Genomic DNA, 25,389 nt, shown 5'->3' on the forward strand with positions numbered 1-25,389 from the left:
AAAATGACACAGATCTGCTATTATTTTAATCTCCAATCTGTTATTTATTTGTTTAGACTGCTTTACAAACCAGCACTAACCAGTTTTAAATTCCAGTCGCGCTGATGGGGAATGTTGTAACACTGCGTTACAATCTGCCCCGCTATTGTTAAACTATGCCATTCTATGACATTAACCATGCAATTTTCACTATTTACTTTAATGGATTTCAATAGGAAACCACAAGAAACAGGCGGATATAATATGGATATGTTTAATGTTCAGAAATTATTTTTTCAAGAAATGTAAAGCATTTTGGATCTGTCTTGTGTTCTATGAGAGCTGGGTTTGGAGGGAGGGGAATGTTTTTCTGAATGTCTAAATGTGTTTCATCTTTTTGCGCACATTGTTTTGAACCATACTGTAGAGCTGTGTGTTGTGATCAGGGTCGTCCCATGCATGGTTGCAATGTGTTTATCTCAGAAACTCAAAAATTTGATTATTTTTAATTCTTAAAAACACCATTATTTTATTTGAAAAAGTTCATCATTTTATTTTATTGACAAAATATTTTAGCTTGTCGCGTATATTTTTTATTCGATCAGATAACATTTTAAGCTATCATATGGTCATGTTATAACGTGCCCCTCACATGTTACAATGTACCCCACCTACGGGGCATGTTGTCACTTTTCACTTCCTTTCTTTTGCCCTGCACTCCCCTATTTTCATTATTACATCCAGCTACACAACACCTCAGTCGCTCAATCGGAGATATTCTTGTCTAACTTACATCCCTGCTCCAGCATCGAAACAATGGAGGTCGGACTGTTACAGCTGATTTAGGGCGGGTCTGAGGTAAGACGCTCATGTCAATCAACTATCGTGGGAGCGGCCTGAGAATGACTCGATTTGAAAAAGGGGATATTATTTTTACAGATTAGTTAAAAACCACTACATGGCTTTTTATCATTTTAGGATAGATGTGTACATACACTGCCAACACACATTAATGTGCAAACAACGTGTAAAAGTGACCTTTGCATCCGATGACCCCTTTAAGGGATGCAGTTTAAATTGTTACCTCCAAAACATACTTTTTGCATTGATTTTTGGGCTGAATTCCTGCATTTGCCAAAGAGTACTTTTACTGTATTGTACTGTAGACTCCATAGTTTGCTTTTTGCATTTATTCATTCTTTTCCATCTATTCTTTGGGTTGTGGAAGAGCTTTGCGCACTGAAATGTGTTATTGGCAGTCAGTATTAATGGATGTGGATTAAAGGGCTCTAATTCTCATAACCCTGCTCCTAATGGATTGGAGCACTGGGTTCGGCCATTAAACTCTCTGACGAGACTTTTACTGCCGCTCTCAAACTCTCAACCCTTGAGTTCCCTCGTCGGCAAGGTTATACCTGTATTATCCCTGCCAACACTTAGTGGTGAGAACGTTCTGCAAAACACACACTTGATGTTCCAAGGGCTCCAAATTGACTTAAAGGTCCACCAAGTTATTTTTTGTTTGTTTTGCTGGCTGATACAATTAACAATGATCTTGAACTAAACTGACCCTGTCATGTACACAGCACTGGTTACTGATACTGAAATACTGTTTTAGCAGGTGTATTTGCCATATCTTAAATCCAGATTTCATTGCATATATAATGCCTTTATATCTTCTACTGTTTTGTGTTGTAATATTAGATCTCTGGCACCTCTAAATCTTACAAATGAACGATAAACCTGGCTACATCTTTTCAAGTCACTAGTACATCATAATATGTTCTTTTATTATTGTTCAGGGTAAATCTTGTTTTGTGTATGGGTAAGAGTCTCATATACTTTCTCATCTCTATCTTTCTTGGTAAGCCTTTTGCTGTCATGTAGCTCCAAATGAATTTGATTTTGTAGCACAGCCTATGCAAGAAAGAGAGCAGAATATGAGTTTTATTTTTCTTTGTGTTATTTGTTGTCTGGTCTGTAAAGTATCATTAGGAAGATAAATGATTTATGTTTGTGTAAAGTATTTTGAAGAACAATGATGTTAACCCTACATATAGCTGAATCCTTGACTTTTTGCCTTATTCTGTATACATATATATATATACACACAAATGCACACATTAGAGCCACGATAATTTTGGGGAATGGGTGTTTTATGGTTTGGTTGTTTTGATGCCTTTAAGGGAACTGAAGCCTGTTTCCTTTGTATCCTTCTTTTGAAGAGGCTGGTTTTTGGCTGGGCGCTGGGACCAGGTCAAAGGTACATGCGGCAGTCATGCAAAAACTGAACACAAGGAGAAAAAAAACAACACATAACATCAAACCAATTCAGAAAGGTCCAGCAGCACAACAGCAGCCCTGAGCATTTTTATCCTGTGAGCTCAACCTGGGCCTGCTCTCAGCCAGAAAGCAAGACGGTGAAATCTAAAGAAAACAAGAGAGCTTTCTTTTCCTTTTAGCTGGAGCGATGATTTTGACAAACAGACCTTGGAATAGGCGTCTCAAGCCCTGGGTCAAATATGTTCATTGTGTGTAAAGTCTAGTGGTGCCTCTGAAGACTTTAGTGGGTAATTCCTCCACTCAGAAGTGTCAGAGTATTCTCATTTCTGTCTTTTTTTCCTACTCTGTTTTTAGTTCAGTTTAGGCCACAGACATGATGAATTTTGACCAGTCATTACTCTAGTGTCACATGCTTCTTCAGAAATCTTTCTAATACTCTCATCTGCTGCTCAAGAAACATTTTTAAAACATTTTTTTTCTACTCTGTTTTCAATTAAACCTCTGAACAGCCTTTAGTATGGTAACCATTCTGTACTATAGTACATAGGGTATATATCACTGTACCATAGTGTTACAGTGCTTGTTTTGTCAGTTTGAATACAATGCAGTGAATAAATCATTGGATGTGTGTTTTTCAGAGTAAATTACAGTGAGCGAGAGCAGCAGAACAACAAACAAATCATTCTGAAACTCCTCTCTTTGACCTTTCAAGATCAAATCTGAAAAATATGTCCCGTTATTTACATTTTCATCCACGCAGCGATCTGTGAGTCAACATCATCTCCGGCTGCTTTGTAATCAGACTCTCCATCTCCATTTTTGACGGGTTTTGTGTGTATAATTCATACACTTCACACAGCTGATTTTTTTCCCCCTGTATTTCACATTACTCCTTCACTTCCTTTTTTGTCATTTCTCCAGGGTTTTTGCGTATTCAAATGCGAGCCATTCCAGCTCTCGTCTAATTTCAATTTTGACGGACGGGTTCATTTCTGCACATCAATCATGTGAGCGGCTGCCTCCATCTGACCAAACACGTCACCTTTAAATGAACAGCCTGATATCATCTTCTCTCTCCCTCTCTTTCGTTCTGTCCGTCTGTCAAAGACTTTGGCTGCATGGCTTCAGTCTGGACTGGAGGAGGGAATTGATCAGGAGTGGGGGAACTGTCAGGGTGTTACCCCGGGGAAGAGCTCTGACGGTGAGTTAGCACTTTCCCCAGGGCTGGCCGTCTGGATGGTGCAACATATCAAGGACAACAAAGGAAAAACAAAAACCTTGAAGAAGAGAAAGAGAAACAGAAGGGAAAAACAAGTATAGTTACACGATTACTTAAAGGGAAAGTTCACCGTGAAATTAAAATTGATGTAGTCCGCAGAGATACAATTAATCTATTAAACAATCAGTTATGAAATTTGATTACAGATATAAATAATAGATTACTCCAGTCTTCAGTGTCACCTGAGCCGTCAGAAATCGTTATGTTTGTTTTCTTTGCGCACAGAAAGTATTTCCATAGCTTCATAACATCAAGGTTGAACCACTGATGTCACATGGACTATTTTAACGATGTCCTTACTACCTTTCTGGGCCTTTATCGTGGTAGTTGTGTTGCTGTTTATGCTGGGTCAGAAAGCTCTTAATATCTTAATTTGTGTTAACACTCCCAACTCGTCACATATTGACACTTGGTCAGGACCCCTTTTGATGCTCAAGGTACCCCTTTAGCATCACTTTTCGACGTGCAGAGTTCTCTGTTGTTTTTAACTGTTTGTCTTAATATAATGCTTTGCATGCATTTGTAAAAAAATTGAAATAATTTTATATAAATGTGTACTGTAATTGGAGCACCTAACCCCACCCCTATCCTAAACCTACCCACTTCTGAATACATAACAGGCAAAAATAAGTACAGTCACAGGTATTTATTGCAAAAACTGACCATAAACAAGCAGTATAAAAGCATTACAATCAAGTCCTGTTGCATTCCAAGTCTTCTGAAGCTGTACAATATCTTTATGCAAAGACATAAAACATAAGGGGCCTTCTTAAACATTTATGTATATATGATTTAATAATACATAAAGATGGAAAAGAATGGCATTTTTTGCTTAAAAAACAAAAGCACTGTTGTTTCACTAGAATACCTTTATTTATATAGCCTATATGATGCACACGCACAGGATTGTGGGAAATCGAAGGCAGTGAAGGATACATCTATGCTGCCCTTAAAATTTGATCAAAAGAAGGTACCTCCGGAGACAAGACCCTGGTAAAAAAAAAACAGCATATGCTGGTTAGGTCTGTTTTGCTGCTGGTTTAAGCTGGTCCTTAGCTGGACCAGCTTAAACCAGCAGCAAAACATACCTACCAGCATATGCTGTTTTTTTCACCAGGGGAAGTAAAGCAGTATTTGGATTCGGACGTTCCTTGATGCCTTCCTGCCTTGGAATGCTGCCTCCGAAGGCAGCATTTTAGAGCTTTCGGACACAGCCGTCATTTCACTTGGCGGCCATCTTTGAAACGTCTCCCGGGCAGGCAAAATTTCTTTAAATGCATCAAATTCTCCAAAACTGTTCACCAAGCTTACAATTAAAATTCATATTTAAAATCACCAACGAAATCTGACAACAATTGGCTCATAAATTTTGTACCTTATGTTCCAATAGCGTTAAAAAAAGTTTTTTTTTTTTTTTTTCAGGCTAGATCAGCCAGCGTGCATGCGCACATCTCAGAACACTGACTGTTTCTGTAGCCAGACTTCTAACGGCAGCTGCAATGACGAGCTGACTTTACTAGTCAACGATTGGCTCTTTCATTAAGAAGGCGGGGCTTCGTGGCCATAATGAGCGTTGCATCTTTCCCTATTCAAAGCTATATGAGTGACTTTGGGTATTCTATAGTCTTTGTGACGGAGACGGCGATTACATCTTCTTCTTACAAATCAATCGTTTTGCCTCAGAACACTTAGAATATTAGTACTTTTTGAAGAAATTATGATTGTAGTTATGACGTTTTATGGTTATGTGCTCATAAATGTGTAAATAGTGTACTATAAATAGAACTGTTCTGTTGACTGTTTGCATTGAAAAATCACACCCCAACATACTGTATGTTACAATGGCAATATTATTTCCCAATATATAATTTAATCTTGACGATAAAATTCCCAGTACCTTTCGTGTTGGCATATTGACGCCAAGGGTTTCTTATTTAAAGCAACAGAGGACCCTGCATGTTGAAGAGTGGTGCTCAAGTGGTACCCTGTGCGTCAGAAAGTGGCGCCAAGGGGTCCTGACCAAGCGTCAAGTTGTGACGAGTTAGGAGTGAATATGTGTTGCTATAGGTTTGTGCTTGGGTATTTTCAGTCGTGTTGATTTAGATGCTTTTACGTGTCTCTGTAAGTACGTAAGTGTTTTCTGTCTCAACTCAAGTTTCTCAGTGACAGCACCTTACAGCCACAGTCACAAAAATGTGTCACTTAAATAGTGTACAATCTTTTTTTATGTTAATTTCAGCACAAATGTCAGCACAGCTAGCGGCAGGCGCTCCAACGATGTGAACTTTAAACAAAATAACTGAGTCATTCTTTGAGGTTTTGGTATGGAAGTCCAGTTTTTTCGTCTTGTGGTTTTCCACAATAAAAAAGACATGCGCTCCTTGGCCTGCAACAGTACAAATTTTGTTTTTCTGTGTTTACGGTGTCTGTAATCTTGCCAAGAGCTAGAAATGAGAATTTGTGATTTCAAAAGTGGATAATTTAGTGCCAGTATCGTGAAAAGTGAGATTTTGCAAACTGAAATGGTCATTATACCATTTTTTTTAGCGTGGATTGAGTCACTTTGTGTTCCTAGTAAGCGCAGGAGTATGTCCTGATGTAGAAAAGGAGCCCATCTTTATTGTTTCTGGAATTAGGCCCTTTGCTGCTCGCCGTTCATCCATTAGCATTGTTTGCGTTTGTCATAAATCTGTTTACAAGTCCGGTGGCCACTTTAGGGGAATTAGCTTGACTTTATTAGCCAGCAGGACAAGTAAGTGCAATATCGTTTTATTCAGGCCGAGAGCGAGAAAGGAGAGGAAGCACAGAAAGGCTTTTAGGGAGGCGGATCAGAATTTTAGTGGGTCTTGAACGCACAAAGCAAGCCAATGGCTTTGGCAAGCGCTCTGTGTGCCGCCATCTCTATTTACATGCTCTCGTCAAAGGGCACTCTGAGAAATGAGCTCGGATGATGGAGATTTTTATTTGCATGGGCCAGCAATATTCTGCCTTTTCTTCCTTCTTTTTCTCCCTTTCTTTCCCCTCTCCTGAGAGAACTGGCTTATTTATAAGGCGGCAGCGGCAAACAAACTCTCGAAATGAAGGTTAGGTGGAAACTTGAGGTCGCTGCTGACTGACGGGTAATTTTTGGAAAGATGGAGGTGGCTGAGGTTTATGGGTGGGGTTGTTTGTGGCTTTGAGGAAGGTGCATCCATTTCCACTCCTGCTCTCATATCGCTTTTCTTCCCTCGTTCCTGGAGTCTGATAAAGATTGATTGATGACATGAGAGAGGTGTGGGAGCCTGTGTGTGCAGAACGGGCATATTAACATGAAGACAATCTCAAGAGCACATCATTGTGTCATTTCCTGTGTGAGCACCTCTTTCTTTTCCTCTTTGTCTTCGGTTTTCTCCATGGTAACTCAGTTGAGATCTCCCATTAATGGTGTCCCAGATTAAGGCAGGTAAATTCATTATCACACACAAAGGACTTTTCCTGCACCTCGTCTATTATAAGCGATTGTTCTTTGGACGCTCAGGAAGTGTAATTATGAAATATCCAGGGAAATGTTGATAGACTTCTCCTCAAGATATTATCCGTGATGTCCAGTCGTTGAAGCTCCCGCTAATTAATGGAGAAAGGCTTTTGTTGAAATTGATGTTAAGGAGCGTGAAGGCAGCAGACTAGCACAGTCTAGCATATTTTATGCCAGTGCGGTTTAGACACCTGAGGTGGCTCTTTAAAATCCCAAATGTGCTTTTGATTGCAGTTTGTTAAAGATATATACCTGGTTATTCTTCACCAGTCATTTGATGAATTACTTTTGCCATCATCACTAGAAATCATACAGTTTTTTGAATGAAATAGTATTACCATTGGACACTTTTTTATTGCAAGAAAGCCGAAAGGTACAATACATTACAGTACGTGGAATGTAAATAATTTAAATCATACATTTTCGATAGGACACTATAGCATAACATTAATTGCATTATAAGAAGTGCAAAAATATAAAAGCATATAAAAATCTAATACATATAAAGAAGGTGTGTTTACATTGAAAACAATCGCAATGGTTTCGGACCAGATTGATTGATAATATTCCCAAAGCACCAAATACTTTATTCAGAAAGGCACAAATAATGACTTAAAAATGTGACCCTGGACTACAAAACCAGTCATAAGGGTACCTTTTTAAAATTGAGATTTATACATCATCTGAAAGCTAAATAAATAAGCCTATTGATGTGTAGTTAGGATAGGAAAATGTTTGGCTGAGATACAACTATTTGAAAATCTGTGAGGTTGTAAAAAAATCAAAACATTTAGAAAATTAAATTTGTCCAAATTAAGTTCTTAGCAATGCATATTACTAATCAAAAATTAAGTTTTGATATATTTATGGTAGGAAATTTACAAAATATATTCATGAAACATGATCTTCACTTAATTTCCTAATGCTTTTTGGCATAAAAGAGAACTCGATAATTTTGACCCATACAATGTATTTTTGGCTATTACTACAAATATACCTGTGCTACTTAAGACTGGTTTTGTGGTCCAGGGTCACAAATAATTAAAAAAAAAAAAAAAAACATTATAAAAAGTTCCCATTTACACTACCTTTCAAAAACATGGTTTCAAAACGATTTTTTATTTTTGCATTTATTTTTAATTAACTATTATTATTATTCATTAAATGCATTAAATTGATCAAAAGTGACATTAAAGACATTTCTAAGTTCAAAATATATGATTTCGTTTTGAAACAAAAATGCAAAATTATTAAACAGCACAACTGTTTTCAACATTGATAATAATAATAATTTTTGAGTGCCAAATCGGCATATTACAATGATTTCTGAAGGATTAAAATTCAGTTTTGCCACCACAGGAATAAATTAATTTGAAATTATATTAAAATAGAAAACACATTTTAAATTGTAATATTAATTCATAATGTTACTGTTTTTACTTTTTTTTCTTTGCTGAAATAATTGCATAGAAGACTTTTTTCAAAGCTATTAAAAATCTTATCTTTTTGTAAGGTATATTTTGCATAACGGTTGTAACAAAAAGAATAAATAATTTAATATTATTATTAATAATAATCGTTTTGGTAACACTTTACAATAAGGTTCATTAGCTAACATAGTTAACATAAACTAATAATGAACAATACATTATTAGGATTTAATAGCATTTATTAATCTTAGTTAATGTTAATTTCAGCATTTACTAATGTATTATTAAAATCAAAGCTGTATTTGTTAACATTTGTTATTGTGAACTAACATAAACAAACAATGAATGATGTACTTGTATTAACATTAACAAAGATTAATAAATAGTGTAATAAATGTAGTGTTCGATGTTTGTTCATTTTAGTTTCAATAAATTAACTAATGATTACAAATGACACCTTATTGTGAAGTGTTACCATATTTTATATTCACTCAAATCCAGTCAGCCATCATCATGTTTTATTCTAATATAGAAATGGGTGCTTTTTGTAGCAAGAACAAATACAGATAATGGTTTCCTTCTTTTTTTTTTTTTTTTTTCAGCTGATTTACCTTGTGCTCTTGTTAGGGGGCTGCAGAAGTACAGTGTAGCATTGGTTATTCACTAAATAATACATTCTTGCTTGTGTGTTCTGCATTGAGGATTTGTGGGTTTGAGTAGCTCACGCTCATAGGCGAAGATCTACAACTCCAGACGCTTTCCCAGCATGTGGGTGAGACCAACGGCAGCAGACCTGTTTAAATGAGTGAGGTGTTTGCCTCATCGTATCCTTTTCTTCTTTTCTTCTTTTTTTTTGCCTCAGTCACTTGGGCTTTCTCTAGGCAGACTCTGGATTTATACAAGTTGACAATAGGCGGCTTTGCAGGGCTGGTTTTATTGATTTTCATTACCGACTTCTCCAGTGCCACATGAGATCAACTCTAATGACATCAGCCTTCATCAACATCGCACTAAAGAGCGTGTGATGTGTATGTGTGTGTTTCATTGTTTATCTCGGGCAAACTAGTAGCATATTTCTTTCCTTTCTTTCCTTTTCTTTTCTTTTTATACATCCCCGTGTCTTTATAAACCCATACGACTTTCTTTTTCTATGGAACTCAAAAGGGCTAAGCTGAAAGTGCAAGTATGCAAGCTGCTCTTTTTTTTTAAACAAAGAAAGTGAGTAGATATGAAGAGCTTAAAATATATAAATGTTAAAGACAAGTCCATACCATTCATTTACTAAGGTAATCAAAATAGCTTTGCATGAGTAACAGACTGAAACTGTAATTCTTTTTCAGTGAAAATGTCATTGAAACTCACTGCATGCAGAGAAAAAAAGCTTGGGAATTCTTTTATAAATATCTCATTCTGAGTTCCATGGAAGAAATTAAGTCAAATAGGTTTGATATGACATTAATTTTGGTTCAAATATTCTTTTTAAACATTCATGAAACAGTTTTTAATCATTAAAAAGAGACAGTCCAAAATATTATCTTGACATGTAATTGCAAAGTTACTTATAGTAAAGTGGACTATCGAAATAAAGATTAACCATAATATTTGTGTTACATGATCCTCAGTTTATGAGTTCACATAAAAGACGAACAGGACAAAAGTGCAGGAACAGATGCATGATTAATCTCAACAGTAAAAATCTCACCTGGCTCATCTGTGTGAACTCTTCTCTATCACATGACGGCTGGAATGAGCAGATGAACTTACATGGAGGAAAAGATGAAACGAGACTCAAGAGTAGAAGGTATGGGAATCATAAATATATCTATCCATCGGATTTCAGCTTGACTCACTCCTGTATATTTTTCACCCTCTCAGAGAAGAATGGCTTTAAAATAATATTTGAAGCTGATGTGATCTGTATCACTTTACAACAAGAGTTTCCACGAAGAGTGGCGCTGCTATAAGAGAAACGATAAAAGTTTATAGACGTGGATCTCTTTTTCATGAGGAACGGATACGAACGAGACCTATGGGAAATAGTAAAAAAAGACCTGGTGTGGCTGATCCAAGAGCTGCTGTAATAAAATAAGACATCATATTGATATAATATAGCCAGTGTGGTTTGGTGAGTCAGAGGGGAGATGGAAAGGTAGAACGTCTGGTCCTCACAGAAGTGTGAAAGTGTGACTAAGATGAGGTTATATTGATTCCTGATTTTGTCTTTTTAAAACACCTTTTTTCTTCTCATGAAGAGTTGTGTGCATATTAGTTGAGCAGGCAGGTTCGGATATTAAGGAGGGCTTGTGGCAAAAATGCCACCAAAATGAGCCAAAATGCCCCATGAATTCAAGACAAATTAAAAAAACGTATTATGTCTGTTGCGATAATGAAAATATGAAATATTTAAAAAAAAATATGAAATATGAAAATGAATGAAAAGTCTAAATTCGTGGAATTACATTTAGATTGACTCATACAACATCAGACCGCATTTTAGTGCAGCGTTGAGCTTTATAACCAATCAAACGCACGTTTGCGAATTGCCTCATCATGATTTTGGGTTATTTTATTAAAGATCGTTCTTTAAAGGATGTTTGTTTTATTATAAATTTCATTTTATTTTTTATGTAAATTTCACATTCATAAATGCAAGTTTACAAAGTGCAAACCTCTTTTTTTGTCCTTGAAAAAGAGATTAAAATGTATATAGATGTGATGTCAAAATCTAAAAATAGTAAAGCGGTTAAAACGATTAATATATGCTCATCCCTTAACATTTTCACATAAAATAAGGTTATTTAATGGTGCTAATTTGCAAAGTATATTTCTGTATTAACATTTCATTGTAATATCATATGGAATGTAAATATTTGTCGGTAAACTGCTTATGTACCCTCTCTTGTTTTTTTTTTTTTTTTTTTTCTACTCTTCTTGTTCCTTGTTCCTTTATTCTGAGGCATGTGAAATGTGTTTTGTTATACAGTGAGTTATGGCATTGTACATGCTATTTGTTGTTAATAAAGCATTGAAAAAAAAAAAAATTGCCTCATCATAAACAACACTGTGCAGATACGACGTAAGTAAAAGATAATTTCATAGCTTCAGTGATTATAACAGGAGGTTTTGCATAACTTGTGCTAGACTTGGCTAACGTCATGGACCGACATGTTTATAGGGAGCCAGTATGTGACGTGTCCAAAACGAAACAAAAACATTTTGTTTTCTATATAGCTATGAATAATCATTATTACAAAGAGCAGTAATCTACAAGAATGATTTGTCATAATACTGAAGCCCTATGAGCTCCTGTTATTTTTATAACAGTATAATTTAGATACAAGTTTAAACAGTCTATTGTTATTGACAACAGTTTAAAATATTGATTAAAGTGATTGGGTATATTTAAGTATTTGACATTATATGGTTTTATAATAATAAGATGATTATAAAAATTGCCCTTACAAATGTAAAAAAAAAAAAAAAAAAAAAAAAAAAAAAAAAAAAAAGCCCCTGGAAATCAATTATTCAATTTAGTGTAGTTTATGAGAATAATTTTTCAAAAAATTGTTGAGTTTTTTTTTTGTTTTGTTTTGTTTTTTTTTTGTTTTAGTCCTTGGATCCCCATAGCAGGTCTGAGATTACAAATGGAAGACTTTAAGTTTGGAGACCAATAATCAGAGTAATGAGACCCTGACCCAGCCCAAAGCCCCTCCAGCTCTGGTGTCAGCACATTTGAAGTGGATCATCTGTGAAAGAACTGCTCAAACTCTCGCTGGGCTGTCTTTCTTTCACTCTCTCTCTCTCTCTGTCTTCCTGTCCATCACTTCATGGACAAAATGTAATCAAAGCTCAGAGCGCAAGACTAATGCTTTCTTAATGAGTGCTAAACAAACCGGCGTCCCCTCGCGCTGTCTGTCTCTCACTATTTCTCTCTCTCTCTCTCTTTCTCTCTCTCTCTCTCGCAGGAGAAGTGTCATTATCTCTTTGATTAAGGAGGAAATTGTGCTTATATCAATGTGTTGCTGATGTGATTGAGAATTCAGCTCATTCATTTAAAGGACAAAGTCTGTACCTCACCTCAGACGGACCCTAAGTGAGACATTCTCATCACTTGCCGAATCATTGCCTGGTGTTTAACAGCACAACCACATTATCTTCATGTCTGCCAGTAATCTGCCTATGGATATGAAATACGTGTTTGTTTGTTTTGTCTTGACCATGATGAATGATAACCAACAGCTATTGTGTATGTCTACCAGCAGGTCTCTCTCCATTGGCTTTGTGGCTTTGTGATTTGATCAGTGTTTGTTTGGCTCCTGTGTACACAAAGGCCCTTTTTTGGTTTGCGCTTATTTATGTTAGTAAACCTCTGTTTGCCCAGGTTCACCCAGCTGTGTTAAATGTACGTCCACTGTATGTGCATGGTGGTTTGGTGGTTTTCATGGCCGTGAAGAAGACTAAATAAAGGACAGAAAGAGACAGAGGGAGAGAGAATGACTGCGTCTTTATGGAATTTAAAAAGTTCAGTGCAAAACAATACAATGCTATGATTGGTCTTCTGTCCTCTATTTATTTGCATACTGAATTGTGATTGGTCTGTTTAACATCTATCTATCTATCTATCTATCTGTCTATCTATCTATCTATCTATCTATCCCCTGTCCTCCATCTGTGTATTCAAAAATAGGTCATGTAATATGCACACTTTTTAATAACCAGGTCATAAAAACTGCATATATTTGTTTTCACTGTCTCCTGGAAGTTTGAACTGAAAAAGTCAAGTGTCTTGAATAGCTGCAGTTTAGTCAATATGCACATTTCCTAAACGCCCATTGGGACCGCCGTTTCATTAGATGTGCAGAAACTGTTGACCGCAAAGTAGACATGTCGACACAGGCGGCGTTCCTGATGGGGAATTCAGTGTTTGTCAGTCTAGTGAGGTCTAGTGATTTATAACGACGAATGCTACAAGAATAGTTCACCCAGAAATTACAATTCTGTCATCATTTATCACCCTCTTGTCATTCCAAACCTGTGTGACTTTTTTCTTGATCCCTGGTCCCTGTTCACTGTCATAATATGAAAAAAACAGCAGGTTTGGAACGACATGAGGGTGAGTAAATGATGACAGAATTTCCATTTTTGGGTGAACTATGCGTTTAACCCTAATCTCTCCTGCTTTCTGGATTGTAAATAAATAGATAGAATGAGAAGCAGACGTGGTGCCTGGTGTACTCTAGATGACACCTCCTTCAGGAGAGCCCTACTGTGACGGACTATTACACGGCCAGACTGACTTTGTTTTCTTAAGCACGCCAGTGCTCTGCGTAACTCGTGATAAGCTCCCGAAGCGAGAGATTGGAGAAGAGGGGGAGATGAGAGAATGAAAGAGAGCACTAAAAAGAGAGAGACCACTCCTGAGCACTTGAAAAGAGTGTGTGTTTGTGCGAGTGAAGGTGTATCATTTAAGAAAGGAACTGTTTAGATTTAGATTTACTGCTCAGTGGTTGCTTTAAAGACTTCATTTTTGAGAAAAATTAATAACTTATTCTACTGTCTCAGTCCTTTCTTCTCAATCAGGTTGTTGTCATGACAGTAAGTGAATTCAAGTTTGTCTTGTCTCGTCTCTGCGATGTGCATGTGTATTCTGTGTAATCCGGGTCAATACAGTTAGGGTATGTCGAAAAACTCCCATCTTGTTTTCATCTTCAACTTCAAAATCATCCTATGTCGCTGTTTTACATTTTTTGTAAAGGGCGTTTGATCTTCTTACATGCTCACTTTGTAAACACTGAGTCAGTACTTCGGCAGCGATGTAGGGTGATTTTGAAGTTGGGGAAGAAAACAAGATGGGAGTTTTTCGACGTACCCTAACTGTACTGACCTGGATTACACAGATTATACATGCACAGCACAGAGACAAGACAAGATGAGCATTTGAGGTTAAAAAGTCTATAAATTGTCAATTTGTCTTTGGGATCATTTGAAGCCGCATTTAAACTGCAAATTTAAACTGGAAGTTCAAAATCGGGGCACCATATCAGTCCATTATATGGAAAAAATCCTAAAATGTTTCCCTCAAAAAACAATTTCTTTACGACTGAAAAAAGAAAGACATGAACATCTTGGATGACAAGAAGGTGTGTACATTATCTGTAAATTTTTGTTCTGGAAGTGGACTTCTCCTTTAACCACAATGTAATGAAGCTAAGAAAATACTTTTCATGTGCAAAGAAAACAAAAATGAGATAAAAACAAGATACAAATGAGGTTAAACAAAAGCATGTATGAGTATTTCAAGATCAAAAAGAACTCCCAAATTTTTTACAGTTGGTTTGACATCAAATTTTAAATGACGACAATTAATAATTGGTTTTCCTTTACCCACAGAAGACCCAATGACAATTGCTTCAGTCTTGCTCTCATTTAAATGCAAATTTTTAGAGACACCCAAGAACATATCATATAGTTTAGCTAAACTAAAAAAGCAAGGTTTCTAAACCTTTCTTGTCATTGTGTTTTAAAGATAAATAGATTTGGGTGTCATCTGCATAAAAATGAAAAGACACACCATGCTCCCTAAAAATTTTACGTAGTGAAAGCATGTATAGCAAAAACAAGATAGGAGCCAAAATAGAGCCTTGAGGAACACCTCAGGTGAGAGGTGCTACAGATAAAACAGAGCAAACAATACCTACTGAATTTTCTTTTTCCATTTTGTTATACTGGTGGCACCAAAATTACACACTTTCACTTTAAATAGATAACTTATGATTGTCCTCCATATCTGCAAAAAAGTCAGCATGAACAAGCTTGCAGTCTTTTCAGTATAATACCTCAAAATCCAGTCAACAGCCCTGTGGCCTCCCCTACATTTTCCCTAGTGCGATAATCGCTATAGCACAATATAACTCAGAAGAAAGGATCTTTAACTACTTCTGTTTCATTGCTTTAACAATAAAACAAATGGTAATATTGTAAAAGCCTTGCACCATCATCATTATCTTTTAAATAATAATCTCTCTCTTTCTTTATTCATTCTGCCTCTTCACCCATCTCTTTCTTCTGTTGTTTGTTCAGTCTAGAGGTTGTTATTCAGGCCAATTTGAAGCTCCAGATTCCAGCTTCTGACCCAGCAGGCTGTTCCTCTGCTAGCCCGGGTCACTTGCTCCCTGCCTAGCCGCTGTAACTCCATCCGTCCCCTCTCCTGTTTCCTCTGGGGTGGAGTTGATGTTGGGATGGGGGACGCCTGAGGAAGGCTCATAAAGGATGACTGTTCTTCAGGCAGGGTTGCCGGTGGAGATGTGGAAGAGGTTGACAGGTTGATCGTTCTGCAGGAAGAATCAGCGCTGAGACTGACAGAAAGCAGTAAATCATCTGGAACATAAAGTGTTGGACTCAAAGACGGCATTTTGGGTGAAACTAGCTTGTGGCCGTATTGATTAAACAGGCTGTCTATATGGTTAGCTCTGAGACAAATGAACAGGACACAATTGGAGAAGCATGAAAGCGGCCTGTGAAAATCTCTGAAACTACTATTTATCTATTGTTGCTGTTATGTTATCTATGTTTTGTTACGTACTTTTGAAATTTGTAGCTCTCGGATTTCATCTTAAAATATCTTAATTTGTGTTCCGAAAATGGACAAAGGTCTTCCGGGTTTGGAACGACATCAGGGTGAATAGTTCATGACAGAATTTTCATTTTTGAGTGAGCTATCCCTTTAACAAAACTAGACTGCTGCTCCATCATTCAAATGACATTTTCCTCGGTGGTCTGTTATTGTGGAGTCATTGATTTTAGATTTACCCACCCCTAAATGTTTTGTAAAACAGAACAAACTGCGGTTGATTGTTTTCCATGAGGTCAGACAGTCTTTTCCTTTTCGACCTGGGTGGTTTTTTGCCTGAATCTGCTGTAAAGTGGAACAAACTTTGTCTCGATAGTCTGTCTACGCGAGACTATCATGAGCGATCAGATCTGATGCTGTCATAGCTGCTGTCGGCCAGAGTTCACAGCTCTGTTGCCAGATTGATGCTGTCATTTTCCTAGTCTCCGGGTCACGAGGTTTGTGCCGTAGCTTTACTTTGTCTATGAAACTTTCTCTAGGTCTCTTTCCTCATGTCCTCTATTTCTCTCGCCTACTGAAATGAGTCACAAACTCATTCAAAATCTCTTTTTCTTTCAGATATTCTATTTGTAGCTCACTTTTGGTGCATAGCGGGCAACACTTTTCATTTCGACGCTGGACCACAGAGACAATGCGAAAGCATTTCCATGGAGATGCTGAAGACTCAAGGCGCTGCTGCTATTCTGTCCAGCTGTGCTGCTTCCTTCAAAGCCCGACGAGCCTGGAATTACAGAACCCTGCCGACACCACGCTTCTTCCTCCCACCTGTTCATCTTGCTCTCTCTCTCATTTCGTTTCTCACTTTTTCCCATTTTACAGCATACTAAGAATGTTTCTAACTGCAAACAACTTTCCCTGATGAGAAAAAAATGGTAAAAATGGAGAAAAACCAGGTGAGAAGACGGAAAGAGAAAGGAAAATGATAAAAGGAAGACAGCTTGAATTTGGGATAGTGCTGTTTTAATTAACATACCTTTTTATCACACTCGAACCTTGAAGTGCTACTGGGTTGAAATAACGAGGGCTTAAAATACAATTACAGGCAGCTGGAAAAAGACATAATGGTCACATTGAAAAAGATTTCTATTAAAGAGCTGAACACGTCAAAAGAAAAACCTCTTAAGGAAACTTAAATATGAGGACCTCATTCCCTCAAGCTCACCATTAGCTGTGTAGTTTGGCTCGCTAAATTTATAGACCATTATTTTATGAACGAGCAAAAAAATACTATATATAAAAAAATATTCATAATTCATGTTTTGTTTGTATAATTCTGCTTTTGCTGTTATTATCTAGCTCATATAGCTTTGTTTATTAGCATTTTAAAACCGTTGCCTACCCATTCATGTAATGCTCACTGATGCTCCACAAGGAAAACGATGCATTAAGAGCCTGGGGGTGAAAACCCTTTGAATTTGAAGATCAGGGTAAATTTAACTTATTTTGTCTTCTGGGGTAACATGTAAATATCTGCAGCATCTGAAGGGCAGAAAAACAAACAAAACAAACAAACAAACAAAAAACAATATTAAGGCAAAATAAGAAAAAAATGTACACAACTTCATTCTTTTCAAAAGTTTTCACCCCCTGCTCTTGATGCATCAGTGAGCATTTGAACCTTCTGTAATAGTTGCATAGGAGTCTCTCAGTTAAATGCACAATGCATAATTAATGCATAATTTTTCCTTCTAGAGCATCAGCGAGTGTTTGAAAGTTTAAAAGTTTAAAAAGATCTCAAAATCATACAGTCATAGTTGGAAAGGATTTCTCTGAAGAACAACAAGCAGTTTAACTGTTCAGGACAAACAAAGGACTCGTGAACAACTATCAATAAACAAACAGCTGTGGATCATTTAGGTAACAACAGTATTAAGGATCAAGGGTGTGTAAACTTTTGAACTGGGTCATTTTTACAAATATAACTATTGTTTTCTGTTGTGGACTATATGCAAATGTCTCTTATGTGAAATGTCTTATTTAGATCAGTACTAAAAAAGTATCATGCATTTTGTATGATTCTGCTTAATTTTGGTAAAATAATTAACATTTGGCAGATGCTGTAAGATGTATGTAAACTATTTTGCAGAGGAAGCTGCAGCATTGGAAAAGCATTTAGTATACCACAAAAAGGAACATTAATGTATTTACACTGGAATCCAAAGCATGGGAAACATATATCACATGCTTGAAAGTTTAATGTTAGTTTAATACAGCTGGGTGAAAGCAAGACATGCTGACTGACAAAAGCAAAGTGTTTAGACTGCCTGGTTTAAACATTTTAAATGACAGAAATCTAAAAAGATTAAATGGCTAGATTTACCAAAATAACACTGTTTCCATCATCACCACTATTTCACCCCCATTACAGACATTCATGCAGCATGTGACTGGCTGTGGGCGGAGCTGTGGCACCCCAGAGGTTTGTGGAGCAGCAGGCCACTATTCCTCACCCTGTTTCCTGTTCTCAAATAGGTACTGGCCCAAAGAGCATGGTATGCAGTCCTCTTTGATACTGCGTTAAGATCTGTGTAATTGATATTGACTGGAAAATATTCCAGCAGTCCAAATGACTGGCATTAGCTAATGGTAAAATGATTAAGTTTGGGTCTGGTTATTTATATAATATTCAGTGTTAATGAATAAGTGGGGTAATGAATTATATTTCTTGACAACCTCTAATCTTGATCTGAATTGCTCAGTCCTCCAGTTGATTTAATAGATTTGATTTCTATGACTGCTCGGGTTGGAACAGAGGTTAACAGGATTGATCCAACATTTTTTCATTATGTCGCTGACAGAGGAACTGATTGTTTTGTAAATGTGATTGATGGATGAGGAGTGAACATTGCTCCGCCCACAGCTTCAATGACTAACTGTTTCCAATACCGTTTTTGACATGTTTTCTCCAAACACTTTTTTTAATTTGATGCTCATGAATGAAGTAGTTTATCGATTGATCTCCTTTGGAGACCTTGCAGTGAAGTCCTCAAACAGGTTCAGGATTTTCCAGGCAAACTTGTTGCATAAAATACATGTTTACACCTAAAATTAGATCACCTGTGGTTTCTTTTCGACTGTAAATCTCTGTGTTTTATTGACGGCTTTCTCAGAATTTGATGTCAAATTAATTAGCATGGTTACTGTTGTTATTTTTTATATATTGCATGCTGGGATTTTTTTCTGGCTGGTTATAACTCTCCAGCATTTGATGAGTAATTGCTGCTGTGATCAAAAGAAAATACACAGACATCTGTTTTAAATAACATTTTGTTTACTGCCCGGTTTCCATCTGTATTAATTATGACAGGCAGACAACATACAATTTTACAAATAAGGTCCAATCAATAAGCCTAATTTACATACAAAAGAGATGTGTTCGCACTAAAATAGTCACTGGGCAATACTATTTTTGTGCATTTGACATCCAGTATATATATATATATATATATATATACTTACTATTTATATTTTCTTTTTAAACTATTTGATGCAAAAGATGTAGTAAAAGAAGGTTGATATGGGAATTTGTGTAAGTAAGAGGGGGCATGTGTAAATATGTGCCAAATAGAGACCAAAGAATGTTCATTGGGATTAATTGTATGTCTCACACAGGGAAACAGTGTGGATGTTTGTGGAATGTTTGCATATTTTATGCAAACAAATTGCTAATCACTTTCCAATATACTTGAGTCCTCAAACTCTTTTCCTTTGACTTAAAATAATTTGGACTCTTGGGTTCAAAAAGTATTTTTAAAAGAGTACGGGGATACGGTTGGAGTTTAATATTTGCTGGCTGACAACAGCTTTGTTTTGTTAGTGCCACCAAAGCACTGATGTGACTGTAGCTTAAACCTTATTGGTCTGTAAACTTTGATTGCTGGACAAAGAAAAACAATTCCACCCACTCACCAAAGAAATAAACTTTTCTGTCATCAGGCAAATGTTTGTACCTGATGTGAATAGTGTAGTGTTGTGGCTCTCCGGGCTGCGTTGGATTAAATTTTGTAATTCTGCTTTCCCTGAATTGGCAAATGGTCTGTTAAATGGTGTCTAACACATTAGCCTAACAGCACATGCGGCCTCTCTTTTGATTATTCCCTTCATCTCCCTCCCTCAGGATGCCGGTCAGACCAGACCAGAAAATGTAGGAGTGTTTCTTCAACAAACTTTGACGTGGACAGAGAGCAGATATCCACCTGAATATCCTTGATGAGGAACACACATGTATGCACACACACGTGCTTTTCAGCTAAAAAAGAAAAATAAGCACTTCAAAGAAGCTCAGGGTATTTACATATGGACAGGAAACATCGCTATACACGCCCTCACGCACTGAAATCCACTCTCTGTGCCTTTTTTATGCTGTATTGGAAGTAAACAGCCGGTTAATCATGCGTTAAATAAAGCTCACCATGTCCAATGACTAAAAGTGTGTAAAATCTCACTTAGTGGATCTCTTCATTATGGAGATTTGATTAGCATCGGCTGTGCGCTAACCGTGAGACGCAGGTGTAGTGTGTTTACAGACAATAGATCTGTTCCAAAACCTAGTGAGCTGCCTTGCTGAATGCTGCCTACATAGGCAGCTGTCTTCTAGGCAGCATCCAAACTGGAAATGGAATGTGATTTGGAACAATCCGTATATGTAGCAACTGCGTACCACAACTTATAAATACCCTTATGAAAATTAACCATGTAGTTATTGGAATAAAAGTGTAGTAACCATGTTTTTTTTTACTTTGTGGTAAAAACATGGTTAATATTTGTAAGAGTAGGGTGCTGCAGTGATAATATACACTACCAGTCAAAAGTTTTTGAACAGTAAGATTTTTATTTATTTATTTATTTTTTAAGAATTCTCTACTGCTCACCAAGCCTGTTTTTATTTGACCCGAAATACAGCAAAAGCATTAATATTGTACAATATTTTTACTATTTAAAATAACTGCTTTCTGTTTGAATATATTTTAAAATGTAATTTATTTCTTTGAACAAACCTTAATTTCTAGTATCATTACTCCAGTCTTCAGTGTCACTCGATCCTTCAGAAATCATTCTAATATGCTGATTTGCTGTTCAAGAAACATTATTATTATTATTATTATCAATATTTAACAGTTGAGTACATTTTTTCAGGATTCTTTAATAAATAGAAAGATCCAACGATCAGCATTTATCTGAAATAAAAAGCTTTTGTAACATTATACTAGGGGTGTGATGAGACACTTATCCCACGAGATGAGACGAGACACGAGACTGGGTTCATGAGAAGGAGACGAGAATTTTTAAACTTTTCTTAAGAAATCCTCAATGCTGAAATATATAGGGAAAATAGTCTTTTATTCAACTGAAAGGTGCATTTTGAACTTTACGAAATTCATTTTAACGAATTTTTTGCAGTAATAAACACGAATGTGGATAAATCGAGAATTCCAGTTGTTTTTAATAAATTGGAGACCATGATTCTCTCACGATTCTGGAGAAAAATGATTAGAAATAATGAATAATGATTAGTTTCACTTCTTTAAGACTTGTTATTGAAATCTCTTGAATGAATGATTCAATGACATACTTTTTTTAAACGGGCAGTTGTCGCCACCTCCTGGCGGAAGAGGATAAGCGTTACAGTACGTTCATAAGTGTTATACTTTCGTTTTGATCGCTGCTGTAAACAATAAGTGTTTATACCCAAACTATGAACTTTTATCCCAGTACTTCTATTATTTAAATGTCTGTAACACCGAAATAATGATTATAATGTGGTTGTAAAGACTGTTTGCGTTGCTCTTTCTGTGTTCACATTTACCCCGATCTTCTGATTCATTAACATGGACAGCGACAAAACGTGCTTCTCACGCTCCACTGACACTCGCGATGTGAAACAGTCCTAACAGACATAGCTAAATCGTTGTCATTCAGGAATAAGACTGCGTGGGTGTTTGAATCAAGAGCTCGACATTTTAAAGATTAATCGTACAGCTCTAATGTAAACACTGCAAAATGTTTTGCTAGGATATGGCCACGAGATCTCGTCACATCCCTACATTATACACTATGCCATTCAAAAAACTTTTACAAATAATACTTTATTTAGCAAGGATGCTTTAAACTGATCAAAAGTAAAGATATAGACACTTATAAGGTTACAACAGATTTCTATTTTAGATAAATGCTCTTCTGAACGTTCTGTAAGCCTGAAAAAAATCTACTCAGCTGTTTTCAAGACAACAACAACAACAACAACATAATAATAATACATATTTTTTGAGCAGCAAATCAGAATATTAAAATAATTTCTGAAGAATCATGTGACTGGAGTAATGATGCTAAACATTCAGCTTTGAAATCAAAGTCATAAAATACATAATAAATTACATTTTTCAGCAGATGAGCTTGGTGAGAAGAAGATACTTCTTTAAAAAATAAAACATTAAAATTAAAAATCTCACTGTTCAAAAACATTTGACTGGTATTGTATATTTTTGTACTTAAACCTAGAAGTTAGCATCAACCTGGCTACTTTGGCTTTTAGATTTTTGTAGGGAAAAAAAAATTATAATACTTGCATGTTTTGTTCATCATGATAATCTGCACAAATTAACACAGCTTTTATTCATTTGCCAAAAGAGAAAAAAAAAAAAAAAAAAAAAAGTAAATGTAGGCAACCACCTTTTTCAAGACAAGTAAGTTTAAAACCTTATTTCAGACATTTAACCAAAAATTCACTGAACTTCAGCACAATGATACTCTCACCCAAAGGTCCACAATTAAGTTTTTAAAACTTTATGCACAATATTATGTCCATTTCAACAAAAATGTAAACATTTAATACATATTTTTAATGTATAAAGTAAAATATAATTATAGCATAAGTATATAGTTTTGTAATCATCATGTCAAAACATGGAAGCACAATAATACAGTGCTACATTTAGAAATAAGTGTAGCTAGACAAAATGTAATACCCCTATATAAAAACAGAAGTATCCAGTCCACCATGAGAGGGCCTGGGCCTGGCTTGGCCACTTTAGTCACTGTGACCCTCACCCAACCGATTTCAACCGAGAGTGAGCTTCTTCTGAGCTTTTTCTAAACACAACTGCACCCCCAGTTTGTGTGCTCTGGCACATACTCTGGAGGTATCTAAGGAATAAACATAATTAAATTAGAGGAGTCGGGAGTGTGCTTCTCCAAAAACGCGCTTCTCACAATATTTTGGAGCAGAGTAAATGGTTTCCTTTCTCACTATATCCTGTTCTTTTTCCCATTTACTTCAACTGTGTTATTGTCTCAATCTGACATATGAGAAACAGAACCCAAACTGTCGTTTATGAGTTGTCTCTCACTCTCTATCTCTTCCTCTCCCACATCCCTCCGTCCTCATCTTCCTGAGCGGGGGCAGATGGAGGGAAAGCAGCTTCATTTAATGGTCAGTTTAGCTAAAGCGTTAATGGCCGCTGAGAGAGTGACAGGGAGCTAATGAGCGCTTCATTTGGCCAATCAGATCTATTTCTGCCGTGCATAATAAGCGTCTCGCCACCGGTTGCTGTGGCAGCATCGCTAAGGTAATTGCACCTTTCAAGCAAGCTGGGATGGATTCAAACGAGAGGGGAAAAGACAGAAAGAGAGAGAAACAGAAGGAAAGGACTCTGAAAGCATATTCTCAGTCTTTTTCAAGATACGGTGTACCACAAACTTGTTCACAAAATTTAAATACATAAAAACCATATTCAGACAAAATACCAGAGTTACACTCTTAAAAATAAAGGTGCTTCACGATGCCATTTTGTCTAAATGGTTCCATAAAGAACCGAACATCTTCAGATCATAAAAAGGTACACTCTAAAAAGTGCTGGGTTATTTCTATGAACACATTGTTGGGTTAATTGTGCTGGGTCAAAATTCTGGATTGTTTGAGGTACTGTAAACACACAGTTGGGTTGATCATGCTGGGTCAAATGGACTCTAGGGGTTCTTTCACCACTGAACACGCGGGTTAGGTTATTTTAACCCAACCGGTTTGTTTATTTTTCCACTTCATCGAACATTCTGGATTCTTCACTCGTCTCCTCGTCGGGCGGTCACGCGACGCGAAGCTTCGAAAGACTCGAGCTGAGTCCGAAACCGCCCCTTATCCACTATATAGTGCACTATATTGGGTATCAGCCATTTTGCAGTGATGTCCAAATTCTGAGTGAACAACTTAATTCTCTACGTTCATTCCCTACTTTTTACCCACAATGCATTCTGAATTCGAGTGTACAACCGATGTTCACTCGCTGAAGCACTATATCCCACAATCCAATGCGGAGAACCAACGAGCTGAAAGAGAGAGCGGGATCCCCTGTTGAAAAAAAACAGCATATGCTGGTAGGCATGTTTTGATGCTGGTTTAAGCTGGTCCTTTGCTGGTTTTTGCTGGTCATGTTGCTGGTCAAGGACCAGCATAAACCAGCAAAGGACCAGCTTAAACCAGCATCAAAACCTACCTAACAGCATATGCTGTTTTTTTCACCAGGGTCGAACAAGTTTGAATGAGAATGTTTAATAATGTTTATTTCATGCATTATTATATCAAAATATATTAAATGGGCATTAACTCAATTTAATATTTTACTAATTTACTGAGGTGGCATATTTATTAATTTACAAAAATGATGATAACGTGGATATTTAAAATTGTTCGTTGGTACCGTTTTCATTCTGTAAAATTAACGGTCGCCTGTGGGCGCTCTACGACCATACTACAAACAATAAATACATAAAATGATGAACCTGTTAATGTGTATTTATTTTTGTTCACAGTATTTAATAGTATTTAATGATTATGAACATAAGCATTTCAAAACAAGTTAATACCATTTATGAAACCATAAAGCTGACGCGGAGGTATGTATATATTTACAATATAAATTAATTTAAAGTGTTATTGCTATTAATTTTTATTTTTTAAAATAAAGGTACATGTAATATAAAAGTACATATGTGACAAAGATGTTTTTTGCAAAGTGTATACGTCACCGTCCGAATCCGTTCACTTCATTTGGTTCACTCCTTCTGATATAGTCCACTCAACGGCCATTCACTTTATAGGTACAACTCCGACCGGAAACTAACAATGAAATGAATTGTTCTAGCTATTAGACTGTGTTTTATAAAGTCTACACCTACCCCAGCTATAAACGTAGCCCTTACTATAAAAAAAAAAAAAAAGTATTATTGTTGTAGGTGCTCGCTGCAGAGCCAGATGGGAGGAGCTGGAGCTCCAGCTCCC

At 36.5% G+C, this 25,389-nt stretch overlaps 1 long non-coding RNA gene across 1 annotated transcript in view; it reads left to right on the forward strand.

Moving 5' to 3' along the window:
- Nucleotides 1-16,730, forward strand: part of LOC127171203 (uncharacterized) — a 131,840-nt gene extending 115,110 nt beyond the window's left edge. Inside the window, exon 4 of the long non-coding RNA XR_007828476.1 lies at nucleotides 16,674-16,730. This is a non-coding gene — a long non-coding RNA (uncharacterized LOC127171203). The remainder of the gene's footprint in view (nucleotides 1-16,673) is intronic.
- The last annotated feature ends 8,659 nt before the right edge of the window (nucleotides 16,731-25,389 follow it).

The sequence above is a fragment of the Labeo rohita genome, chromosome 9 (genome assembly GCF_022985175.1).
Source record: "Labeo rohita strain BAU-BD-2019 chromosome 9, IGBB_LRoh.1.0, whole genome shotgun sequence".
In the NCBI taxonomy this organism is placed as follows: domain Eukaryota; kingdom Metazoa; phylum Chordata; class Actinopteri; order Cypriniformes; family Cyprinidae; genus Labeo; species Labeo rohita.